This window comes from Herpailurus yagouaroundi, unplaced genomic scaffold, assembly GCF_014898765.1.
Source record: "Herpailurus yagouaroundi ecotype Mexico unplaced genomic scaffold, PumYag 218, whole genome shotgun sequence".
Taxonomy (NCBI): Eukaryota; Metazoa; Chordata; class Mammalia; order Carnivora; family Felidae; genus Herpailurus; species Herpailurus yagouaroundi.
In genome coordinates, this window is record NW_024412449.1 from 1,954,134 (window position 1) to 1,978,155 (window position 24,022).

The 24,022-nt window shown below is 48.1% G+C and overlaps 1 protein-coding gene across 10 annotated transcripts in view; it reads right to left on the minus strand.

Annotated features, from left to right (window-relative positions):
• TEAD1 (TEA domain transcription factor 1) overlaps positions 1–24,022 on the minus strand; it is a 269,913-nt gene that overhangs the window by 107,672 nt on the left and 138,219 nt on the right. The gene's annotated exons all lie outside the window — the stretch shown is intronic.

A 24,022-nucleotide genomic window follows, 5' to 3' on the forward strand; every position in this document is an offset into this window, starting at 1 on the left:
TACTGGTGAGCAAGTCTATTTGGTTGCAATATGTCTTGAAGGAGAGCAGGATCAAATGAATCACAATTGACTTGGACAACTGCTAGCATAATTTCGGAAGATGAAAAGACAGATGTGGTAGTTATTAGTGGTCCCCTGAGGAATTACAGGCAAGCAATTGTAATGTGCTAAGACTGAACTAGCAGGTGCCTGCGGTACAAATCAGACAGAGGGTTAAATCAATATTTTCAATTTCTTAGGATCAATCTGGTGTTTGAACGAGATGGAAACTTGTTAGCGATTGGCAGGATGTGTAAATGAAAAGTCAAACTTCTTATTATTTGTTAAAAAGGAATGAGTGTACTGAATCATGCCCTTGGCACAAGGTAATGCTTTCATGATCCAGTAGCTGGGGCATTCGCGGAGAATCAAGCGGTTCTTAAATTTTAATAGAGTGCAAAAGGTTAGCTTTATAAAGGTGGAACATTCAAGATCTTTAAAAATGACTGATGTGTCAATAGGAAAGTTTTGAGCTGTGACAACAGTATAGTTCCTAATGATTAGGGCAGGAGGCAAAAGGAAACCTTAAACTCAATGTAAAGAGGGGGGAGATAAGGTCTTACCAAGAATGTACAGATTAAACACAGTCTTGGGGACATTACTGCTTTTCCCTTGTTTTACTAAGAAGCAGTCTGGCTGGGAGACCATTTACCAAAAACTTTTGAGTATTTTTCCCCAGTTGTCTATATTGAATTTATAACCCTTGCTGAGTGTCTAGATTAACTGAGTGACTATCTCCGTCACTGTTCCATCTTGGTTTTTGTTAGTCTGCTCGCTTTTAATTAAGGGACAGACAATCCTTCAAATGCCCCCAAATTATGAGGCTCCAACATACAGAGAGAGCTCAGAACTGGAAACAAGTAAAACTTGTCCTAATGCATTGTGTGTGTACATAGTAACCAGCTTAATCATTACTAGGGGGCAGTGCGGTTCACTGGAAGGAGTCAGAGAGATGTGGGTGGGAATATGGGATCCTGGCTTCCTGGCTGTATGCCTCCGGGCAAGTCACATGACTGTTCTAGGATCAGTTATCCCATATGCTGAAGTCCGGGGGTGGGGAAGGAGGCGAGGGACGCTTCCTACCTCCTATACCTGTTGGAAACAGTAAATCTCCTGCTTGGCATATTAGAAGTACAAACGTTTCTTTCCTGCGTTAAAGGAAGTGGCATGTTTCAATAAGGAATATGTAGTAAGTACAATATGAAGTTTAAATACATAAAGCCAATTTAAGGAGTCATATACATAGACTGAGATTACAACATTTTCCTTTTGCTTAAAAAAAACAACAACCCACAAACCTAACTTGCCAGAATCAATAAGAAACTAATTCAAACAAGTATTTCTTGACTATATAAAAGCAACCTTTTTGAGACACAAAGATAATGAGGCAGAGCATCCGCCCTCAAGGAGTTTGAGGGGAATATGCGCCCAATTAATGGTGAACCAAGCACATCTAAGACCAGCTCAGGTCACTGGGGGAATTTGGGGAAAGGAGAAGGCCTCTAGGTGGCAGGTGGCCAGGGCAAGAGCAGGCTCTGCAGCAAAGTCCACGGAAGAAGTGGTGTTTGAGACAGCCTCTGAAGAAAGCCACAATGCAGACAGGACTAGCTGGAAAGGAGTAGGAGGAAGACAGACCAACACGGCAGGCTTCTTGGGGTGGGGGCGGGTGGTCACGGAGGTTTAGCCATTGAAGGGTAGGTGAGGGGGGGTGGATTTCAGGCAGAGAGAGCTTCATCTGCCAAAGAGGTCTCATTTGGGGAACTGAATGGAGGGAGATGGTTTTCACAACAGGGAGAAGGGAAAGGAGAGGACATCACCTTCCCACCAGCAGCACTGGGGGCCTGGGGTCAGATGACGGGGCCAGGGCAGAAGCCTCAGCCAGAGAAAACAGTGGAGGGAAGGAGACCATGGGTGTGGGGTTGGAGGGTGGCTCGCCCACTCTCCTGACATCTTTGGCTTTTTACACGGTTACACGGGTGACACAGAGGAACTAAAATGTGTGTGTAATGTAATTATTAATATAATTAGTATATAGTATATGTATGATTCATTTATAATTCATGTGCAAAAACATGTGTCTATATATGTATTTATGTGTATTACACAAAGGCTTATAGATTTTTTTGATGAATGAACACATTCTTGATCTTGTTTATTAAATACACACAAGCAGCAGATACCTAAGGACAAGTGGGGCTGGGCTGTATTGCACAGAAAGGCAGCTCTCTCACATGCAGTGAGGCCCTGAGACCCTGGGCCCTAATCCCTGCCCATCTCTAAGTATGAGGGTCTCCATGCCCAGAGGTAACCGGGTGAAGCCTTCCCTTCAGGGGCATGGAATGAGGACAAGCCAATCCTCAGGCCACCCAAATGGGTAGCCAGGTTTGGGCTGAGTCCTCCTCAGGCCCCAGGACTCAGGGATGTGGCGTCAGCCCTTGAGAGCCACAGCTAACTTCCCGGGCAGCCTAACAAATGAGGCAAGCCAACCAGGGCGGGGGTGGGGGTGGGGGGTGGCCCAGGGGGTGCAGGGGGTTGCCCGTTTCCTGCCAAGACAACACAAGTAGATACAGTATAAGTAGAGAAATAACAAGACGAACAGTGCTGAAGATGAACCCCTCCAAGGGGTTCAGAAATTCAAATAATAATAGTAATACTAATAACAGAAAAGAATCAGTGCCTTAGAATTCACAGTGGATATTTCTTTGTATCAGAGAAAGGCTCAAGAATTCACTGGAACAACCATGCATCCTGGAATCTGCAGACATGGAAGAGGAATTTGATTCCCCTAAAACACAACGGGGTCTTCCCACCTCTGTACCCCTTGCTCACCCCCACTTTGTACATCAGGACACACACCCGTGCCCTGCCCGCCAGCCTTTGTGAATCTCCGCAGGGCAGGCTGTCCTCTGGCTTTCCCTACCCACGTGAGGTGAGGCCCAGCTCAGTCTCCAGAATGTTCTTTCTCATTTGGTCACTATCACTCTCAACCCTCCTCCAATTCCCTCCTACGATTCTTCTTTTTTTTTTCTTCTTCCGATTTTTTTAAAAACATTTATTTATTTTTTTGAGAGACAGAGAGAGATGGAGTGTGAGCTTGGAAGGGGCAAAGAGAAACGGAGTCACAGAATCCCAAGCAGGCTCCAGGCTCCGAGCTGTTAGCACAGAGCCCGATGCGGGGCTCGAACCCACAAACTGTGAGATCATGACCTGAGCTGAAGTTGGACGCCCAACCGTGTGAGCCACCCAGGTGCCCCTCCCTCTTCCAATTCTTAACGGAAGAGGGTCTCTGTCACCCGCAAAGTCCTTTCTTGGATGCTTCCCTGGCCTGCATGTCCTCCCTCAATGTCTCCGCTCCCAAGGCACAACTCATCAAACTTCGCTGATCTTGCCCTCTTCAACAGAGAGCTACAAACTCTCCCACTGCCCAGTCATTTCGTTAAAAACCCTCTATGTGTCTTGTGGTGAGTGTCGCGGAGGAAAAAAAAACAAGATGCTTCAACAGTATCATGACGCCAACACACGTTGTGTCCTGTCTCAAGAACGACCTAAGTGATTACAGGGAAGGTGCCAGTCACCATGTGCAGGATATGGCATGTGCTCAATATACTGTAAGTCTTGTAGCTTTCATGACAGGTGCACTGCAAACACCCAAGTCCATACCTAATCTCTACAGGTGGAATAAGGGGTCAGCAGAACACCACACTGGGAGATTCTCCATCTCCCATGCTGAGGCAGAGCCTTGACTGTAGAAGATGTTCAATAAATACAGAGATAAAGGAAGAAAACCGTTCGTCTCGAGGATCAACAGAAGCATAATCAGTCAACAAAGTTGGCAAGAATGAGGAAGAAATCAAGGTCCTTTTCTTCGGTTTGACTTTTCTTCTTTTTTTTCCTTATAGATGTTTTTATTTGCTTTTGAGAGAGAGAGAGAGAGAGAGAGAGACAGAGCACAAGCAGGGGAGGGACAGAGAGAGAGAGGGAGACCCAGAATCCGAAGCAGGCTCCAGGCTCCGAGCTGTCAGCTCAGAGCCTGACGCGGGGCTCGAACTCGTGAACCGCGAGATCATGACCTGGGCCGAAGTGGGACACTCAACTGACTGAGCCACCCAGGCGCCCCAGAGTTCAACTTTTCTTCTAAAGACAAATATAAGGCTAAGCAATGTAGTAAGCCCGAAGCACAGCAGGCCCCGACTGCTCTGGAGAACCCAGCTGCTCTTTAAGGCACATCCACAGCCCCCTGGTGACCACAGTGGGGACGATTTCTAGTGCAGTTGAGGCTTAAGGGATGCTTCCACAAGGGAGGAAAAGATCGAGTGGGCTCATTTGCTTGTTCATTTTTCTCATCTATTTTCTCAAACTCTTGTCTTGGGCCAGGCACCATGGAAGGCTCTTAGGATTCAAAGGGTAACAGGAGTCTGTGCCGTGCAGAACTGGATGGTCGACTGGGGCAAAGTGCACTGGATAAAAATTCTGCCTGCTGCACTTCAGTCCAGGGCAAGCTCCCCCATCATGGGAGCCTCCTCGTCCACCAGGCATTCATTAATCAGGTCAGAGAGCTACGTCCACAGAACAGGAGGTGGAAAGAGGATGCAGGAAAGACATTTTTCTTTCTTTCTTTTTAATAAATTTTCTTTCCGATATTTAAAAACGCTCATAAGCTGAAAACAGCAAATCCATGTTTCATAAACATTGTCCTTTGCAGAAATAGTTGGTGGGACAGACAGAACAGAGTTTACCTAATTTATTTACACTCTTGCTTGGCTTGTTCCCCAAAGGACTGGAGGTAGGTTCGAAAAATACAGGTGAAGAAAACAGTTAGACAAGAGTAAAATTAAAATTAAGACAGGAGGAAGAGGATACAGAAAAATGGAAAGCAAGAGCAGGGACTCTACAGGAAGGGCTGTGTGGACCGATACCGAGGAAAGGACTGAGTGGAGAAACGATTCACTCGTATTTTTCAGTTAGCGCATACTGTAAAAAAATATATATAACATTCAGCTTAAAAAAAAAAAAAGTGGACTGTGTGGATCTTCCTGATTTCGATTTTGTGAAAAGAAAAGCTACGCCTTTAAGAAATTCAACTCACAGATGCCAGCTTTTGAAACCAAGGTTCAGCAAAGAAGAGCCAATAAAAATGCTGTAACTTGAAACCAGCCCACACAGCACAAAAAGAAAGGAGAGAGAGGTCGGCCGGTCGCCCTCCGACACACCCTTCCAACTCGGTTCTAGAACAGCAGCGCCCAGTTTGCAAGACAAGAAGCTAATTGACTCCAGCGTCTGCTGCATAAGCTATAAAATAAGTACATAAAGAACAATATGAACATACAGCGCCATCAGTTACATAAAAAGGCCTGCTGTCCGACGCCACACTGCGCACCAAACAAGCAGGGCGATTGTTTCAGCAGGCTGTCCTGATGGAGGATGAATAATTAGCACACTTGTGAATTAAGTGTCCACCAGGAAGAGATCTCCGTCCTGGAGCAGTGGCACGGCAGCGCCCTAGGCCCTCGGGACTCAACCTGGGGTTTCAAAACATCCTTAGTGACCATCGTGATGAGAGCGAATACATTCTTCAGCCAACAGCTCACTCTGCCGTGACCATTTCTTACTCGCTGAAACACACACACACACACACACACACACACACACACACACGCACACCTCACTTCTCTTCTAAAGTTTCACTAACTGCTACTTGCCATTCCCCGGAAATGTCATTTTCTCGCTCACTTATTTTTTCATTGGCTAGGGATACAACTCTTGCCAAGAAAGCAGAAATGGTGACAAAAGCATCCACTTGAGCTGTCCTGGCACAAAGAAGGCGAAACGCAATGTCAAGTCCACACACGGCTGTCCACAGAGTTGGGGGGGAGGGGAGGGGCCAGGAGTAAATATGTTTGGTAATAGGATTTTTCTCACTGCCGGCACATCAAATGTGGAAGAACGTTTTTCTTCCCTCTGCAAATCTGAAGGTAAGCAAACAGGATGCGTGGTCCGTCACTAGGACAAACCTGTGGCTCTGGTTGTATCAGATGCGCAAGGCCATCTGCAGTGTAAGCATAATAAAGCTTCCAGCCTAGAGTGGAGTAGATCTGAGTTCAAATCTCTGCTCTCCCTTAAGAGCTATTATCATTTTCAGCAAGGCACTAACTTATCTGGGCTCTCATTCTTCTGTTTGTAAAATACAGGCAATGCTTGTTGTCATCTCATAACCTCCCCCCAAGCATGGCGGAAAGTACAAAGTGAGGTTATGTATCTGAACACCATCTGACACCTTGTATGGTTCCATAACTTTGCCTGCTTGGAAACTCAGAAAATGCCAGGCACAGTCCCAGCCTCTCATGACTGCTTACTGTTTGCGTAGCGCTGAGGCAGGTGCCTAGGAGATGCAGAGAATTCAAAGATGCAGTTCCTGCCTGTAAAGAACTCACAGGGTACTCAGAGGCAGGATATGTACGTTTAGGGCTCACGTGAGATTAGGCATGGTTCGCTGGAGATAATAAAGTCTAAATGCTTTCCCTTCACCTCGCTTAATTCTTCTGCACTCAAGAAAATCCACTGGGTTCTATCCAGAAGGCTCACAGCCCTAAAAACAATAACAATAGAACTGATGAGTGGCACCTCACCAGCACCCAGAGGTATTCTCGGAGACGGAGAGTTGAGAGGAATTCTCTCTTGCCCTTTAGTTAGTTACTCTGTGAATTCAAACCAGAGGGAGCATGGCAGCCCCAAAGGAAATCACGTCTGGAGTGACAAAAAGACTGTGCTGCCAACCTTTTCGATTGAAGCGTATTTTAAAGAAGAAGGCTCTGCAGGGATGCCTGGGAAAACCTTGTTCAAGATGGAAGCTTTGGAGTCAGAGTTCCAAACCCAGGGACCTGAAACCCAAACCTGCGGTAATTAACAATGGGCTCAGTGCTTAACCCTTACGTGTGTTACTTCATTTGATGCCCAAAGCAACACTAAGGGAAAAGCAATGCTTCTACCTCCATTGTACAGGTGAAATTAAGGACTTGAGGGTAAGTAGCCCAAAGTTTGCATAGCCGGTAAGAAGTAGACCATGACGTGAATCCAAGCAGTTTGATGTCAAATCCCATGCTATTTCTTATCACACCTGATTACTGTTATTAGTCTGGTCTGTGTGCATTTCCTTCTCTACTGTTCATTTCTTGAAAACTATTTACTTCCACTATTTTCTTTGCGGAAGGACAAAAATCGCTACGGATCTCCTTCTGTGCAGGCCCAGTAGACCCACGGTTGACAAGGGAAAGTGTAATCTGAAGTACAAAGCTCCACAACTTGATGTTCTTCTCCAAACAACTACTTCTCTGGGGAGGTCTGGTGGGTGGGTTAGGAGAAGACAGGACAAAGATCCCAGAGATTCTAACTTTGGGTGGTTAATACATTTTAAGAATTCAATCTTGCTGTGAACAGGAGAATACAGTTCCCTCACGTGTCTGCTTTCCACCCACTGAATGAAGAAAGATTTTTAAAACGACAGTCTTCAGGGCTAGCAAAGGTGTACTGAGTTGGTCCCACGTGTCTAAGAACTAAGAACCCAAGGTCATAACGATTTTTTTACTGTGGTTTTTTTCTGGAAGATTTAGCCTTAGCTTTTACGTTTAGGTCTACGTCCCATTTTGAGGTAATCTCTGGAGAGAGTCTAAGGGTTTCAATTTATCTTTTTTTTGCATGTGGACATCCAACTGTCCCAGCACTATCACTATTTGCTTGAACATCCTATCTTTTCTCTATTAAATTGCTTGGGCATCTCTGTAGGAAAAAAAAAAAATAAATTGACAATAAACGTTATGGTTTATTTCGAGACTCTCAACCCAGTGCCATAAACCTACCCTTACACCAGCAACAACACACTGCCTTGACTACTGTAGCTTTGAAGTAAGTTTTGAAGCCAAAAGGTGTAAGTCCTCTATCTTCTTCTTTTCAAAATTGTGTTTTTATCCTGAGCCCTCTCCGTTTCTGTGTTAAAAGGAACACCATGTCAATTTCTACAAAAAAAAAATTTTTTTTTAAGTATTCAGGGGCTATATTGAATTTATAAACCAATGTGGGAGAAGTACTCCGTCTTCTGATCCATGAGCGTGGACTCTTTTCCATTTAGTTAGATCTTTCATTTTTCTCAGCAATGTTTTCAGGGTGCAAGTCTTACAATTCTTTTGTGAAATTTATTCCCAAGAATTTTATTTTGTGATGCCATTTTGTTCTTTTCTAATTAAAAAAATTTTTAATGTTTACTTTTGGAGGGGTGGAGAGAGAGAGAGAGAGACAGACAGACAGACAGACAGACACAGGACCCAAAGCAGGCACCAGGCTCTGAGCTGTCAGCACAGAGCCGGACATGGGGCTTGAATCCACGAACCACGAGATCATAACCTGAGCCGAAGTCGGATGCTTAACCAACTGGGTCACTCAGGTACCCCCGTGATGCTATTTTGAATGGGATAGTGTTATTAATTTCATCTTAAGAGAGATTTTTTTGTCAGTGCTGTATATATAATTGATTTTTGTATATTGACAGGTATCCTGAAAACTGGCTGAACTTACTGCTTCTGGTAGGTTCATGTGGTGTGGGGTGTGTGTGTGCGCGTGCGTGTGTTCCTTAGGATTTTCTATATACAGGCTCAGTTCGTCTGCAAATAAAGACAGTTTTACTTCCTCATTTATAATGTCAATGTCTTTATTGCCTTAACCAGTTTTATAATATGAATTTTTTTAATGCCTTAACCAGTTTTGAACAGAAGTGGCAAGAGTGGACATCCCTGCCTGTTTGAGCTCTTAGGAGGACGCGTATTCATAATCTGTACAAAGTAGTCTACGCAGGCTTTACTGAGGACCTTCCAAAAGAGAGCTGGATAAATATTTCCTTATACTGATGACCCATGATCACACACAAATGGGAAACATACTTACAACTTAAAAATAAATCAATGTGTGTTTTAAATTAAGAACAGAGAACCAAAAATGTCACTAACAGATACGACATAAAAGTTACTGAACGCTAAATATACGTAAAGGCGGCATTGTCTCATGCACTGATCGTGAGAAGTGGGGGGAGGGGGAGGGCAAAGAGAGGGCAAACCAGGGCACCACTGCCAGCTCTTTAATAGCCCCCTGGTCAGTATGGCTCTTCCGGCCTGGAACCTGCCCCACCAACTGTCTCCACCCTCCACTCATCCCACTGCCCAAGCCTGCGGACCCGGGGGACCCACCGATCTGGCCCCAGCCCTCTCCCCCCATCCTAAAGCCAGCTGGGAGTGAACTCTGCAGGGGTCTGGCAGAAGGGAAGCGTCCAGTGGGAGTTCCCTGCAGCAATTTTCACACAACAGTCTCTTATCTTAACAAAACAGGTGGACTTCTTTAAACGCACGCACGTGCATGCACGCGCAGTTCCAGGATGGAGACAAGCAAGCAGCATCCAGCGCTATTTGAAAGAACGCACTGGATCCAAAGACCGTGTTTTCTCTGAAAGGTGAAAGTTGAGAAGCCCCAGCAACAGGCACAGCCGGCGGTTCAGAATCCACGTGTGGGAGCAAACTCTGTCTCTGACTCGCTCGCACTCTACCCTGCGCACACCCGCCAGCTTGGACGGCGGCACCTGCCTGCCAGGACTACCGTGTACCCCCTCGGACGAGGCCGCAGACGACGGCTGAGTGCCTACAGCATGCAGAACCCAGGGCCCATGGTGTACCTCGTCATCTGTAACGTACCTAGGCCATCACAAAGGGCAATGAACCTGACGGATGGCTCAACAAACTGGACGTCACGGGGTGGGGATTTCGTAGGAAATGAGTTTCAAAACAAAACACTTGCTCAAAGGATTTAAAATCTAGCCAGGGATAGAGAGGGAAAAAACCAAAGCGTGTGGGCAGAACTAGAGCTCATTTTCCTGCTTTTACAGAAGTTCTCCTTTTCCGGTATCCCAGGGAGGTGGGAAGCCGAAATCACTTAGTCTCCCCAAGAACCAGAAGAACCGTTCGTTCAGGGCGGAGCAGGCGGACCTCCGTCTCTTAAAGGGAAAAGTGGCAACACTCAGGGGGCTCCCCCAGGGCTCTGCGCTCACTGGCACCAGATATCTGCACACCTCACCCAGTACTGCTGCCGTTCCCATCCCCAGGGCCCACGCCCTCTGCACCGCCAACCACCACCGTCCCTCTCACCCCTACAGCCCCTGCGCCTGCTACACAGGAAGTGCCAAGCGAAGGTTTCCCTTTCCCTTCCTCCGCTAATGGTACTCTGGACCAAACACCGGACACTGTGTGTATGCCATCACAGCTCACGCTTCCGTCACGCACCACTAGTGCATTACACAAGCGGAATGCACGTCGCAGCCTCGTACCCTGCCCCGTGCAGAGCTCGATGCACTATCACAATGATCTGGGGGGAGAATAGATTATCTGTGTCAAGGAAGCGCCTGCTCTCCTTCCCTACCTGTTCCTCCCAACTAGAGAAAGCATCTCGGGGTGGAAAGGCAAAGAGGGGCTTCTAGAAGGGCCCCAGCAACCCACCAGTGCGGCAACCCGGGCAGTCTCGGCATCCGCCCTGCCCTGCCCCAGAAAAGGGCTTTCTGACACTTTCTATGGACATGTGCTTCTCACAGAGGTCCCTCATTTAAGCCTCAGCTCAACCTTGTGAAGCAGGCTTCACCTATAGAGTAGGAGTGTTTTAGAAGCTAGACTATCAGAGCTCAGAAGTCAAGTGAACTGCCCGGGATCATGCAACTAGCAAGTGCCTGCAATTTGGCTTTCCATTTAGAAATGACCTCCGAGGCTCCACACGCAAGCCCTGCAAGGTCTTATTTTAGTCATTAAACATTCCCGAAAGCGCTCAGAGAGACTGCCTGATTAGCAAGGTGAAGGAGCACTGGGATAGCTCACTGTTACTATTCTCACTGTTACTATCAAAGATGAGATGTGCTGGGGGAATTGGGAAATTATAAAACAAGTAAAAATTGACATACGTCAAAAAAAAAAAAGGACGCTGGATAATTACCTATTAAGAATGCTGTCTTGAAATGTAAAAACTACAAATTAAGCTGGAGCTCGGTTTAAATCGCTTTTTTCGTTCACTTGTTAAGTAGTCCGTGCAACATGTAATCAGGACATGTTCTGAAGATTACCCCAATAAGCTCTGAAAAGAGCACCGTCATTAAATAAAATCATGAGATAATTGCATGGTTCTTAGGGTTGGGCGTTACTAATACGGATGCTAATTTCATCCATGCGACAACACCGATATCAGAATGGGGGCGCTCCTAAAACGCAAGTTCCTTTAGCAGAGCTCCACAGTGCACCATTCTGCAAGGCGTGCATGGCCGGGGAAAGCTCTCAGGCGTCTGCGTAGCTGGAAGGAGCAGAGGGCATGTGCACAAGGCCACCTTCCCGGCCCTCTCCAGAAGCATCTGTAGTCTCTGGCTACATGCCTTCTTCCCTCCTCCTCCCAGGACAGACACTTCACAGGCAAGCGTCTATCCCACCTCTTCCAATGGACTCCAATGGAGAAGCCAGGGTGGGAAGGCTTAGAATAAATGATCTGGGCTCTCATCCTGAGGGGATGTGACAGGGCACGCCACCTGTCTCTCCCAGAGCTCACAGCTGACAGTAGGTGGGTACACCGCGTAACGCAATCATTCCTTGAAAATAACTAAGAATTTCTACATTCGTGAGAGGGGCACTCTATGTTTTCACGGACAGAGAACCAGCGTGTGAGAAACTAGACCTCTAGCTTCCCTGCAGGTGAGGCAGAGCAGAGAAGGAGAAAAAGGAGGAGGAAGTTGCAAAGCACACAGGAAGAGAACAGGAGCAGGAGCAGTGGACAGAGGCGGCGGAAGGTCCAGTGAGAGAATGTGCTCCCCCCCCAGGTGTGCGCACTGAAACGCGTTACCAATGCTCAGCCAATTCGAATCTGGCTATAGATTCCACACAGGCTGATCAATAACTTGAAAACACATGAAAATAGATCTGCATTTCCTGTAAAGCCATTTTCACTTTCTCAATAAGCTTCCATTGAGTATCTGTGATGTCCTTAGCACCATGGAGTCAAAGATAATAATCTTCTGATCCTCTAGAAGAGGTGGTAGCTCGGGGTTCCAGACCATTTGCTACAGTCAGCGAGAAAGAGGTATTGGCAGCTCTGTGTGTGTGTGTGTGTGTGTGTGTGTGTGTGTGTGTGTGCGCGCGCACGTGTGCGTGCATGCTGGAAAAGTCGGAGGCCGGACCTCTATGTTGCTAGAAAAGGAAGATGTCTGCATCCGGGTCGAGGGAAAGCAGTGTGAACTGTGGTCTGTGATATCCCTAGTATACAAAGGCATAGTTCTTTAAGCTCTAGAAAGCATAAGGTTCCCCAAGAATGTACCTAAAAAGCCAGTCTCCATGGGACTTGACACGTCATGTGGACATTGCTCAGAAGAAAAGCGATCACCACGCATTCCCTGGAGCACTGAGAGATTCTACTGAGCCTGGAACTCTAAGTTAGGACTCTGTTTCCCAAGACTAGTTTCTTCTCACGGTGGCACACACATGTTGCGTGTTGCCAAGTGAATGAGAATTCATCAAGTGGGAGAAGAATATCATACCCGGCATATTTGGAGCACATTAACTTGAAACAGACTGGCATCGTAGTTCAGAGGAGGGACTCTGGAGCCAGGCTGCCTGGGTTCAAATTCCAGCTTTTCCGCTTGCTTGTTCTGGAACTTGACCTCCATGTGTCTCAGTTTCCCCCATCTCTCACAAAAGAACATGGCAGTACCCATCGCATAAAGTGGCTAAGAGGATTAAAACAAGCCCCTCTACGTAAAAATGTTATTGTGATAGAATGTGTGTACATGATCAACGTACATGCTGGGACTCAACGTGTGTGTCCTCCATCCTCCCAAAATTCGTGTTGAATCCTAATCCCCAGTGTGATGGTAACTGGAGGTGAGGCCTTTGGGGAGTGATTAGGTCAGGAGGGCAGAGCCCTCAAGAATGGGGTCAGTGTCCTTCAAAGGAGCTGAAGAGACAGGGTGCTCCTTCCGCCATGGAGAAGACAAGCCACAAGACCGCCATCTATGAGCCAGGAAGCTAGCGCTCGCCACCAGACACCGAGTCAAGCCAGTGCTTTGGTCTCAGTCTTCTAGCCTCCAGAACTGTATGTAAACAGCAGAGACTATGGTCTGTGGTGTTTTGTTCCAGCAGCACAGACGAAGACAGCACCCACGAAAACATTAAATTCTTATGCCCAAGAGAATGCTCCCCATCACAGAACCAATTGCTAACATTACTAACATTTTGTCTTATCTCTTTTGATGTCCCTGTTTTTGCCACTATACTTAGTGGGTGAAAGGGCTGAGCTGCAAAGAGGTAAGCCGCCAGGGGCAGGGGCCGGGAAGGGACACGGACATCACACAACCGCAGTGTGGCAGATCGGAAGCGAGGGCGCCCCTGGTGCTGTGTGACCTCCACTTGCATGTGAAACGGGGATTTCCCGTTCAGTGAGTCTAACTCGGCCCGGATGAACTTCCCAGTATCAGTGCTCCCAACTCATCAGCCAGGATGCCCACGCTGTTTATACCAACTTCATCTCCTTAGGGACACACTCCTGACACACCACAGAAAAGTAATTCACTCGCAGCTACTATTCCAGCCCACGTGGCCCAGTGGAATCCGAAGAGATAAGCTGTGAATGAAATGAGATGCGGCGATGTGTCCCTTTCAGGGGCCACCGTCTGCAGGGTGCAGATGACTCTTCTTTCTTTTTTTTTTTTTTTTAATTTTTTTTTAACGTTTTATTTATTTTTGAGACAGGGAGAGACAGAGCATGAACAGGGGAGGGTCAGAGAGAGGGAGACACAGAATCTGAAACAGGCTCCAGGCTCTGAGCTGTCAGCACAGAGCCCCACATGGGGCTCGAACTCACGGTCTGCAAGATCATGACCTGAGCCGAAGGCGGCCGCTTAACCGACTGAGCCACCCAGGCGCCCCCAGATGACTCTTCTAAACCTAGTATGACCCCTACACTGTAGGCTCTTCAGGACACACGGGAGGCAACCTACTTCTATCCCAAAGACATTCTACCGACCCCAGGGCCACGGAGAGAAGCTTCTACAATTCCATCTGCATGCTGAGGGAACTCCCAGTGAAGGCCTCAGTCATGGTCCCATTTTACTGAAGAAACAACTCTGCAAGAGGTTAACCTCCTCTATGTCCCCATTAAGATACAATGCAATTATGAATAGAAATATTCTCTTGCAGGTGGATACAGCTTTGACAATTTCTAAATGTTTTCACATGTATCATTTCATGTGGTCCAATCCAGCCTTTTTATTCCCCCTCTAAGACTCAGAAAGGTTTCAGGACTAGGCCAAGGTCACAGGGTAAGAAAGTGATAGGGCTGGGGCCAGCACTCAAAACATTGGCCTCCTCATATTCACAAATCCCGAGTCGGCAAGCACCACGCACTACAGAAGCACTGGTTGTTAAATCACACACTTCCATCAATGGCTCATCACACCAGGGCCTTGAACAAAGTCATGCCGCAGAGATTCCGGCTTTGGATAGCAGCGAACTGGACCAATTGAAGAACAGGGGCTCTGCTTCTGGAAACCCTGAAAGCAGCAGGAGGTCACTTCCCCAAGTTTAAGGGCAGACAGGGCAGTGGAGAGACCAAGGCAAAGACGAAACAAAGCATGCCGGGAGGTACAGAGCCCCCAAAGGGCTGCAAACACTTGCCTTCTGCCAAGCCCTTTCGGCCGTCAGCCGGAAATAGACTGACATACAATATACCTTCCTGGGTTCTCAGCTTGACTTTCACACTCGCTGTTGCCATCTTATAATGACTCACTTTTGATTTCTTTAAGTCAGTGAATCAGTGGCTCAACAAAGTCATTACAACGATGAACTTATTTTAATTTGGGAAACCTGCACTTACCCAGCCCCTACAAGGCAAGGGATTTCCTCAGCCTGGCTTCCCTTCTGGTCTGGGGCTTATCCCTGGGAACAGTAGCCACAATCATGGAATAGGCACCACTTTGTACTCCCTTTTTCATGTAATCACATTTCCTCTCTCACGCCAAGCATGCCTAATGACCCTGGCAAGTTCCTCCTCCAAAGGCTTCTTTTAGGGTGTTTCGATTTCATCACCAGGGTAGACAACTGATCTCAAAGAAGCTCCGTGACATGTCTGACTTGTAACTCCTAAGGTCTGAGATCATGGTTTGGGTGAGAAGGAGAACGCTTTGGAGGCGGGAGGAGAGGAAGAAAGGAAAAACAACTGTGCCTTTCTTCTCAGGAGACAAAGTGCTATTAGAGAGGAAGGCTTTGGATGCCCCCGAGGGTGGGTGGGGGCAGGGGGCGCCTGTGGCTCTTGGGCTACAGAGCTGTCCGTCCCCCAGAACAGCAGGGTCCTGTGGGTTGCAGAAAATTACTGCAGGGCAAGGGCCCTGGGCAGATTTCATTCAAACCGGCTCACATCACGCCCCCAACATACTTCCCCACTTAAAACCTTTGCCATCCGGCTCTGCACTGATGGAGAAGTTTATATTCCACGGCACAGCACACGGTGCCCTCTAAGCTGCCTTCCACCTCCTTCCCTCACTGCGCAGGCCCTAAGCTCCAAGGACCTAAGTTCCCGGCCACCTGGCTACGATGCTCACTCAGTTCCTCCACCTCCAACCCCAAGAAGAATGAGAAACTGCCCCTGTCCTCATGAAGCTCGCAATCAGGGTAAGAAAATCAATATGCCATTTAGTTGTCTGGGACACAGTAACATGTTCTTAACCCATTGTTTCAAATGGTTTAAAACTGGGCCCATAGATGACAAAATAGGACTGCTTCTTAAACATCTTCTACCGCGAAATGTAACATAAACACATAAAAGTAAGACCTAAACGCACTGCCTAAACGAAGGATCATAATGTGAATACACTGGTGACCTCATTTTTTAAATCAGCAACAAAAACTCCCCTCCGCATAAGGCCCTGGGGGTTTCCTACAAGCAGGGATGGGGCAGCCTCCACCCAGTACCCAGTAGGGGGGGCGGGGGATGACACTGAAACGCAACCTCTCTCGAAACTGGCTTGTCCTTTGCAACATCTCAGCACCCTACTCTGTATTTCAGTCAACACACATCCCAGGGTTTCTGGAACAACCCCAATTCCAAAGTTTGCATAAACCATCAAAAGCACCCCCAAATTCCTACGGATCTCCCAAACTTCCTATTGAGCCAGAAACATTTAAAAAAAAAAAAAAGCCTGGAACATACCATAAGCCCTAATTTGGGGTTCAAAATATAGTGGCTGTTACTCTGGCCTATTTTCTGTGTCTGCTTTCGATTTGTAGTTCTCTTGCAAACCTAAGAGGATTCGGTTGTTTCTATATGGGTCCCAAGTCAGTCCTAAGCTGACTCACATAGATTTTCTCATTTCCACCACTACGCGTGATAAAGGTTACAAGTATTTCCGGTGCAATTATAAATTGCATCTGCACACCCCAGCTTGTGAGTGCCTCAGGACAATTTCACACTACTCTGGTTCAATGTCTCCCTGTCGCCCTCTAAGCTTGAGAAACCCATTGATATTGAATCTCCTTTGACAGCAAAGGCAATTATAAGAGTTCCGTGTGAGGGAAGAGGGGAGGGCCAGGGAAAGCACAGACAGAGGGCAGTTTTGAGGAGCCGGACTCGATTGACCCTCTGGACTCAAAGGGCTTTCATTTCCCAAGGAGCCGGACGCCCTGACTCTGGGTCATTAGCACCACCACTGATCTCCAAACCAGACATGTCCCCAAAGAGGCCCCAAAGCGCTATTTCCTCAACTTTTAGTTTTTGACTCCAAAACACAACACACACACACGCGCGCGCACGCGCGCGCACACACACACACACACACACACACACACACACACACACACACACACACCAAATCCCATGTCCTTTGAAAGAGCTTAATGAGATGTGGCCATGTGAGAACCGCTCAAAACACATCCACTCTTTACACAAATGTTAACAGCGGTGCCACAGACAATGCGTGTGACCCCACGTTTAATGGAGGTAGGACAACTCCACGTCTACATACACTCTGGAGCACACCGGCAAACGAGTATCACGTGGATGAAAAGTCAGCACGCAATTTCATTCTCTCAAGGGTTTAGAACAAAGGTTAAAAATAAAAGGTGTTTAATGGTTATTAGGGGCAACCACCCGCATATATGAAAAGTAATGAGAGCCTGTCTCCCAATTTCCTATAGGTTGTCTGCCAAATTCCTGCCTCCTTCACAAGAAGACAGAATCTGCAGTGTTTTCTTTGCCATACAGATAGACCCCATGTCACTATAAACAAACGCTGCTTTCTTTGCAGCTAATAACCACAATGTGTGGGTAAGAAACCTCTCCAGTATAAATCCGTGGGGACAAGGCTGCATTGTGGGCATTAAATAATTATAACAATCTGACATGAGTCAGAGGATTGTTTTTCAATGGCCCTGTGCACTTCAAACTTTCAAGTCAACCCCAAACTCTCTTTCCTGGCACTCTGTCCGTGTGCTGGGGCTATTGTGAAACAGTTCTCATTCTCTACAGTTTGGTCCCATTGCAAGAAGCTGGCAACGTGGGCACTCATGAAATATTAACACGTTACATTGATTTTTTTTTTATAAGTGTGGCCAACAGTAGATCAATTATATTACTATGAAAAGCTTTTCATAATTCACTTGGGGGGCATCAAGATCTCATTTCGAGACAGCACATGGATGATGAAGTCGACAGTTTTGAAGAGGCCGGTTCTCACATGCGCAGAATACATTAAATGTGATAGACCAAGTACTAATTCCCTGTTCACAAAAGAAGAGAAATATTTACATCTGGCAAAATGATTAAAAAATAGGGTATGCTATATCAACAAGTTGGGAATTAAGTCCATGGCAGTCTCTCTCTCCATAAACAAGAATAGAAAAATCCCAAATGCTGGCAATTCGTACCCCTTCTGACTGACCGCTGTCTGTTTATCCCCACCGCTCTCGAAAGTAAAATTTGCTAACTTCTGGATAACAGAAGAGTCAGCTCAACCTATCCTCACTCTGAAGTACCTTTTATTCCATGAAAATTAACAGGTGGCCAGAAAGAACAAATGTCTTCTGACTTGCATGCATCCGCAGACCGCCTGGCTCAAGGTTCTTATTGATATGGCAGCTAGTGAACAGGAGAGACTTTTCTCTTTAGTCGTGCAGTGTACATGAACTTCACACAGGCCACTCCACCAAAGGCGGGGAGCCTTCATCTGAGCTGGGAACAAACAGTATTCCAGGCTGGCAGGCCTCCAGCCGTGTGGCCCAGAGAGGGCATCTTGATGAAGAACAGGGAGGGTCCAGCAGTTCTCAGTTGTAGACTTCCACGTGAGAACGCTACACAGCAAGCTGTGCCCAACTCTGTCCCCTCCGCTAAACCACGAGTGTGTCGAGAGCAAGAACCAAGGCTTCTTCACCTTGACTCCCCCCTTCCTGGCACTGGAGATCTGCACAAAAGATGTGGTAAAAGACAGCCACAGGGTGTGAATTCTCCCTCCCTCTCTGGGAGTCCTGCATCTGGCTTGTGTATAAAAACTGCATTTCTCCTCTTTCTTGCACTGATTCGGAGCATCGCCTGGAGCAGAAAGTCACCCAAAGGGCCACCTTTCAGATCTCCCAGACTAGGGGCCCAATGTGGAAATGCCCCTAATAGGCCGACAAATGGTTTCTGTTACTTTAGGGCTTGTAAGCCACTAGGAATACAGAAAAGGGCTTGCCTGCATTTAATTGCCGAGCCAACCCTGAAATCCCCTGCAAAATAAATATTCAGAAGAAAAGAGGCTCCCAGGGGCAAAGGGCTGACAGTCTTGGCTCCAGTGTCCTGAAAATTGAACCACAGCTAGTATGCCTTTCCAGAACCCTCCAGGGGCTTTCCAGAGGGCCAAGCGGGAACGTGGTCACACAGGCACTAGAATGACAGAGGGTGACAGCAAGGTGGGCAGCCCCAGGTGCGACGTGGCTGCAATGGCATTAATGCCGATTTTAAACAAAGAACAAAAGAACCACCCCAGAGCAGGCCTGGTGTGAAGGTGGATGGCTCACAAAGACACTTGGCTCCCAACAGAGATAGGACAGGCCCGTCACCAGCTTGCCCGGCCTCAACAGAAGCCCTGCCTGGGGTCCTAACAACCATCCATCTTCTGAAAAGTGAACAGGACTTCAGTCAGGGCCAAATCAAAACTGAAGTGCTATAAACAGTAATTGAAATGGATCAGGTTTATGTCATATTTATGATCCTGACTTGCTGCCTTTGCCTCTTTCCCCTGAGCCAGTGACAGAAGAATCCTTCAACCTTTAAGTCAGGCAACAAGTTTTAATGTGTTGGTGTGGCCCGCACCTGCTCTCTTACGGGCCACTGTGCTCAAAACACCCCATCTCTCCTGCGGCCCCGCCCCTGCACTGAACAACATAAAAGCAACACACAGACGGGCGTGCACACACGTACACAAACACAAACGTGCCCTACGACCGTCAAGTCCCCCATGGTTCTGCCTAGATTACAATTTAGTCTAATTATCACCCAGTCATTAAAACTACTTATCACCTGGCTACAATTAGCTGCATTTTTCACCCAGAACACTTGTGACCGGGGACGTGACCTCACGTCATCGCTAAGTTTTAACGAAGGAGGAAAGTCACTGCACACGCAGCCACACAAGTGTGTTTTACAATGTTTGCAACTTGGGCCCATTACATTTCTGGGACTTCTTCTCTTCTCCAGATTCCTGTAGTTTTTTTTATTCAAAAATATATTTTTTTAATGTTTATTTATATTTGAGAGCGAGAGAGAAGGCGGGGGGAGAGGGACAGAGAGAGACAGAATCCAAAGCAGGCACCAGGCTTTGAGCTGTCAGCACAGCGCCTGACGCGGGGCTCGAACTCACAAGCCAGGAGATGGTGGCCTGAGCGGAAGTTGGATGCTTAACCAACGGAGCCACCCAGGGGCCCCCAGATTCCTGTATTTAATATCTGTGATTTCTGAATTATTTTATTTTTTTTTTATAAATTTTTTTTTAACGTTTATTTATTTTTGAGATAGAGAGAGACAGAGCATGAACGGGGGAAGGTCAGAGAGAGGGGGACACAGAATCTGAAACAGGCTCCAGGCTCTGAGCTGTCAGCACAGAGCCCGACACGGGGCTCGAACCCACGGACTGCGAGATCATGACCTGAGCCGAAGTCGGCCGCTTAACCGACTGAGCCACCCAGGCGCCCCTCTGAATTATTTTCAATGCTGTGTTAAGTAGGAATGAAAAATTTTGAAGAACAAAAACCACATGGAAATTCTTGGGGGTGAGAGCAGAACTGTTCATTCCAGAGGCAGCTGGGAGCCCTCCTTGTGCCCCAAGGGTCTCCACTGCAAATGAGGGTAGTGGCCAGGCTCTTTGGGAAGGAAGGAAGGCTTCCAAGTCCCAGGAGGCCTGTCTTCTAGCTCCCTGGGACAGACACAGCTTACATTCTAAAACTCACTCCGAGATTTGGGGACAGGGGCTCTGGAGCCCACAAAATGAAAGCTACTCTTATCTATAAAACAGAACTGGCTTTGATGTTGGCCAGCTTGCTTGCCTCTTTCCCTTTTCAACTGTGGTTTATCAGCAGCAATATCTCCATTAAGCACTTAGTCAGCAGCCATTATGGGGCCCAGTTCTGCACTGGACGCCCGTTCCTGAGTAATAAAAGGAAAAAGCATGCGCCTTGCGCACGTGGAGGGAGCATTCAGCGGCGACTGGGTGGGCAGGACCCACCACGGACCGTGCTTTTGGACGGTCAGAGGGCGGCTGGACTGGAGATGAGAATTCCCGGCCCTCTCACTGTGTGACAAATTTGCTAACCTGGCCACACCTCTGTGCCCTTCCTGCTGCTGGGGAATGAAGGGGGGCAACATGCACAAATGTTCCCCACTGTTCTCGCTTTATTCACAGACTTGTCAATCATTTCTGGCCTGGACTTCCCCTCCACTCTGCTGGCGATTCTTGATGAGGACAAGCTCCTCAGGTTCCCTGAAGCCAAAAGTACTCTCCCTGGCCCAGCCCCAGAGGCCCCCTCCTCCATACAAGCTCTCCAGCCAGGCCAGCAGGGGCTCAAGGGGAGGTGGGGGCCCCGAGGATGTCAACCCCACCCCTTCAGAGCCGACCAGCGCCCTCACACCCTCTCCCATTCGTCCCTGCCGCCTTCAAAGGCGCCCACTGGCTACATCCCTATCTGCTTTCAAGGAGAGCAAACTCTCCAAGAGTGGAAACAGCACTCAAACACAGGAACAGTGGCCCAGGACACTACCCTCGGAAGACAGAAGCCCCTATGCACTCCTGGGGCACCCGGGGCACCCTGCAGCCTTAGCACAGGCCTCAACAGCCAGAGTGCGGTCTCTCGCTCTGCCAGACATCCTCCTTCCACAGAGAGCAAACAATGACAGACACTGTCAGCGCGGCCACTTTCCACTCCTCCCCATACGTCAGCCCCAGTGACCAGCAAGGGTGGCGGGCAGCAAGCAGGAGGCAAAGGGGAATGAGAAACAGCTTCCAGAACGGTTTGTTTGTGTCCAACTGTCGAGAACCTGGAGGCCGTGCCAACGGGGAAAGAAACACCTTCCTTGTAGCACTTCTTCAAGGCTTCAGACTTGTGGCTAGCACCTCTCAACCTTGTCCAAGAGAGCCGGACCAGGCTGGACCCCACCCTGTCTCCTCCACCGTGGGCGGGGACTCAAGACGCTGCCTGAGGCAGGAGAGGACACCAGCACCGGCTAAACCCGAACAAAACGTGGAGGTCCCAGGTGAACTTACAGTTCAGCGTGCTGTCCTCTGGCACCACCGAGGAGGGAAGCGGGGGCTACCATTTATTTCATCGTGGCTCCTTGCGAAGGAGGTGCAGGCGGAGGCCCAGAGAAGGTAAGGAGTTCGCGCAAAGTCACACAGCTCTCAACTTGTCAGAGGCCTCTGAGCTCCTCGTGTTTCGTTTCCAGAAACGAAAGCACAGTTCTTGGCTTTAACATTCCACTGCTTCCTGAAAGTACCACCGTAAGGAACGAAACACATGCGGGCGCGCGCGTGTGCACACACACGCACACGCTGTGGGAAATGTTACTTTGGATGCACAGTCCACATGGGGGGCGGAAGAGCAGAATGTGGCTCATGGTGCTCACCTCACCTCAGCAGCTCCTCCGTCCCCACTGAGCCTTGACTTGGGCTCTCCTAAAGCTCCCTTAAAGGAGATCCCCTCAACAGTAGATTCAAAGATAGCATTTCTACTATTCTGTAGGGGGGAAGCACCCAACAGGTTTCCCTGGCACCCTCCACCTCTCAAGCATCGAATGTGGTAGCAGCTGCTGCTGGGACACGCAGGGACCCCCCGGCATGCCCCCACTGCCTCCACAGCCCCAACACCCTCAGCTCAGGAACATCTTCCCCAGGACTGAACCCCCAGCTCCAGGCCGGCTCTTGCCACCTGGCTTAGTTACTCCTCCGGGGCCACATCTGCCCAGCAGAGCCCGCTGATACGGGTTCGGCAGGAACATCCAAACACCAGCGATTCTGCCCCGACTCACCTTGCTGAGACAGACCGTGTGCCCTGATTCTCGGTTCAGAATATCCTGGTCACTAACCCTTTCCTTTATACCAGACACCTGCTGGCACATGAGCCCTTCCTTCCAGCCTGGCCATGTGCTGTCAGAGGTATTATTCTATTATGTTACCGCTGTGTTCAGTCTCACTGGGTATCCAGAGGACCTGCTCTCAGGCCCATTAGGGGTGATTCTGTGGCTCTGTGTTCCTGAACCCAGGAAAGCACTCAGCCACCACCTCCCCAAAGAAACTGATTCAGTGAAGATACGCAGCTGACTCTCTCTGGTCCTGAATCTAAAGGATTCATGCTTACCAAGAGGAGTTCAAGAAAAGCTGTGGGCTTCCAGCATCTCCAAGATTAAACTTTCTCTAGGAAAGTTTCCTAAGTTTCATATTAGATACTATATTTGAAAGACTGGCTAACGGTAGTCATTCAGAATTCTTTTTAAAACTTTTTCATCTTGGGGTGCCTGGTGGTTCAGTCGGTTAAGCGTTCGACTTCGGCTCAGGTCATGATCTCACGGTTCGAGGGTTCGAGCCCTGCCTCGGGCTCTGTGCAGAAAGCTCGGAGCCTGGAGCCTGCTCTGGATTCTGTGTCCTGCCCCCCCCCCCCATTCAGGCTCGGTCTCTCTCTCTCTCTCTCTCTCTCTCAAAAATAAACATTAAACAATAAATAAATAAATGCAACTTTTTCGTTTTTTAAAAACTTATGCCAATGTGCATCTGTCCCTCTATTAACCCTGACCACATTTCTTACAGACCTGTTGTCTGTAAGAGGCTGAGTCTCCCACAGGATAGAGGCAAATACCTTCAATCATTCTGTCTCCCCAGGACCAGACAGTAAGTGTTCTTTTCACTCCCACCTTTTTCGGGTTCTAATGTCAACAGAACAGCAGGGAGGGGTTATCCCTGCACGAGGATGTCCTCTTCTACCCTGTCCACCCAGCCACCTTGCTGCAAAGCCCTGAAATCCTGCCTGTCCCTCACATCCGTCCTCCCGTGCCCACACCAGGCAGCCCTCACTGCGTAAGTGGTGACAAGAGGGCCATTCCCCTACCTTCCCTGTAAACCCAGGAAGCAATTTTCTCCGTCCACAACCACCAGACCAAAGCCACAAGCCCAAAAGCCCGTGTGCATCATAAGAGAGTATTTCTGAGCACGGCCCCGGCCCTGTGGTTAGCTCTGACTGGTGGGTGTATCACTGCTGAGCGTCAGGTCTATCCAATCACAGGTGTGTGTCACTGTCACACCCCAAGATGAGCTGTGAGGGGCTCTTCTCAGCATAGAGGCAAGAGCTTCACAAAGCAACAACAGAAAGAAAGAAAGAAAGAAAGAAAGAAAGAAAGAAAGAAAGAAAGAAAGAAAGAAAGA